The 2,500-nt window shown below is 79.5% G+C and overlaps 2 non-coding genes across 2 annotated transcripts in view; both read left to right on the top strand.

Moving 5' to 3' along the window:
- Positions 1-1,679: 1,679 nt before the first annotated feature.
- LOC140001193 (5.8S ribosomal RNA) lies at positions 1,680-1,833 on the top strand. Its single transcript, XR_011806314.1, has one exon. It is a non-coding gene; the product is annotated as a 5.8S ribosomal RNA (ribosomal RNA).
- Positions 1,834-2,388: 555 nt separating this feature from the next.
- Positions 2,389-2,500, top strand: part of LOC140001190 (28S ribosomal RNA) — a 3,971-nt gene continuing 3,859 nt past the window's right edge. Inside the window, exon 1 of the ribosomal RNA XR_011806311.1 lies at positions 2,389-2,500. This exon is cut by the window's right edge and continues 3,859 nt beyond it. This is a non-coding gene — a ribosomal RNA (28S ribosomal RNA).

Genomic DNA, 2,500 nt, shown 5'->3' with positions numbered 1-2,500 from the left:
GGCCCCGGGAGGAGGGCGAGGTGGTGGCGGCGGACGGCGGGCGCGCCCCCGCGGGCGGACGCTCCCCCGAGGGGCGCCGGGGCCGGCTGGCGGGTGCCGGGTTCCCCCTCGGCGCCCCGTCTTTCCGCGCGCGTGCCGCCGCCCGGCCCGGCCCGGCCCGGCCGGGGCGGCGGCGGCGGCGGTGGCGGGGGAGGCACCCCCGCGGGGCCTTCGGGTCGTTTCCCTCATCCCAGGGCCAGGTACCTAGCGTCCGCGCCTCGGCGGCCTCCCCTCGGCGAGCCACCCGTGTGGTCCCGTGTGCCAGCGCGCTCCCGCCGGCTGCGGCGCCGAGCGCCGGCCCGGTTAGGGGATGGCCACGGGCCCCGGGCTCCGGGCCCCGAGGGTTCTCGGCCGCCGAGCCGGGCGGAGGTTTAAAGACTCGTGCGGCCCGCGGCGGCCCGCGAGGGCGGCCGGGCTCGCCGTCGGCGGCGGGCGGGGCGCGTCGTTTGGGGGTCGGCGCTCGCGGGCGCGCCGCTCCCCCGCGCTCGCGCGCTCGCTCGCTGCCGGCGGTCCCCGCGCTCGCCCCCCGCGGGCGGCAGGGCCGGAGAGGGGTTGGAGCCCGCCCCTCTCTCCGCGGTCCGGTCTCGGCGGAGACGCCGCGCGCGCGCGCGGTCGGCCGTCGTCGACCTCGCCCGCGCCAGCAAGGGGCCGAGACGCGGGTCTCGGCTCCCCGCCCCCGTCGAGCGCTCGGCGGCGTGGCGTGCCGCGCCGTGTCTGGCGGCGGCCAGCGGGGCCCCGCGCGAGCGGCGGCGGCGGCGGCGGTGGCGGCGGCGGCGGCGGCGGCGCCGCTCGTTCCGTGCCGGCGCGCGCCCGCGGCCTCGCCGTCCCCCGGCGCACAGGCGTCTCCCGTCGCTTCCCGCTCGCGACCTCTGACGGCGCTCCCCGCCCGGCTCGACCCTCGGCCTCGCCGGCCGCGCCGAGCGAGCAGGCGGGCGGGCCGGTGTAGGGGCGTCCCGCAGCCGGTCTCCGCGCGGAGGCGCGGAGAGCGGGCGCCGCTCCTCGTTCCGGTGCCGTCCCGTCGGCCGCCCGGCCGCGCGTCCGCGCGAGGTACCGCCTGGGCGAGTGCGAAAGCAGGAGCGTTTGTCTGAAGGCGCCAGTGGCCGGAGTGAAAGGGTGTTCGTCGCGTGCGGCTTGTGGGCGCGGCGAGAGCGCGCGGGCAGCCGTCGGGCGGTCGGGCGGTCCGTCCGTTCGTCCGTCGCTCCTCCGCCCCCGTCCCGTCGCTCTGGCGGCGCGGGCTCGGGTGGCCGCGTCGGGCCCGGCGGCGGCGGCGGCGCCGCGTCGGACGCCGGCGTCGGGGCGAGGCGTCGGGCGAGGGAGGCGGCGCGGCGGTCGCGCCGCCGTGTCTCGCCGTGGCCGGGCCGAGCCGGGCGCCTGGTCCGGCCTCGAAGCGCGAGCCCGGGTCTCGTCGGGCCCGGGGGGGCGGTCGGGAGCGCGGGCTCCCGTCGCTCGGGAGACTCGGCGTCTCCCTCGCCTTTTTTTTTTTCGCACTTGTGCTCGTACGGTCAGCGGAGGCGACGCTCGCTCGGCCGCGGCCGCCGGTCGGTCGGTCGGTCGTTCGGTCGGGGAGCGTCCGCGTCAGGGGGTCGCGCGGAGCGGCCCCGGCCCCCCCGCGCGCGCGGGGCGGCGCCGAAAAGGCAGACAACTCTTAGCGGTGGATCACTCGGCTCGTGCGTCGATGAAGAACGCAGCTAGCTGCGAGAATTAATGTGAATTGCAGGACACATTGATCATCGACCCTTCGAACGCACTTTGCGGCCCCGGGTTCCTCCCGGGGCTACGGCTGCCTGAGCGTCGCTTGACGGTCAATCGCCGGCGCCGCCGCCGCGGGGCGGTGGCGCGGCGCGGCTGGGGCGCCTCGCAGGCCCGCGCCGCGTCCGGGCGTCCGGGCCGGCCGGGCCTTCGTGCCCCTAAGTGGAGACCCCCTCGGGGAGCCGGCCGGGCTCCTCGCGCTCCCGGAGCGCGCCCGCGTGGGTGGAGCTCGTGCCCCCCCCTCTCTCCCGTCCGTCCGTCCGTCGTCCCCGAGCGAGCCGCCGGGCTCCGGTGGGTCGGAGGCGCGGTGGCCGCCCTCCCCGCCGGTCCCCGCGCGCGCGCGGCTGTCTGCGGGCGGGGGTTACCGCGCGTGCGGTTGCCCGTGCCGTCGTGCTGCCGCGCGCGCGCGCGGTGTGCCGCGCGCCGGGAGGGCGAGTCGGCCGGCCGTCCTTCGGGCGGCGGCGGCCGCGGCGGTGGGGGGGACCCGTCTCCCGCGGTGCGGCGCGGCGCGTGCCGCGTGCGTGCGGTCCGGGCGGCTCGTGGCGGAGCGAGGCAGGCGGGCGCGTCGTCGTCGGTGGCGGCGCGCCTCGTTTCCGTTCGCGACCTCAGGTCAGGCGTGGCGACCCGCTGAATTTAAGCATATTAGTCAGCGGAGGAAAAGAAACTAACGAGGATTCCCTCAGTAACGGCGAGTGAAGAGGGAAGAGCCCAG

This window comes from Anas platyrhynchos, chromosome 38 (assembly GCF_047663525.1).
Source record: "Anas platyrhynchos isolate ZD024472 breed Pekin duck chromosome 38, IASCAAS_PekinDuck_T2T, whole genome shotgun sequence".
NCBI lineage: Eukaryota > Metazoa > Chordata > Aves > Anseriformes > Anatidae > Anas > Anas platyrhynchos.
Note: the sequence above shows the minus strand (reverse complement) of the source record. Positions and strands in the feature narration are given on the sequence as shown.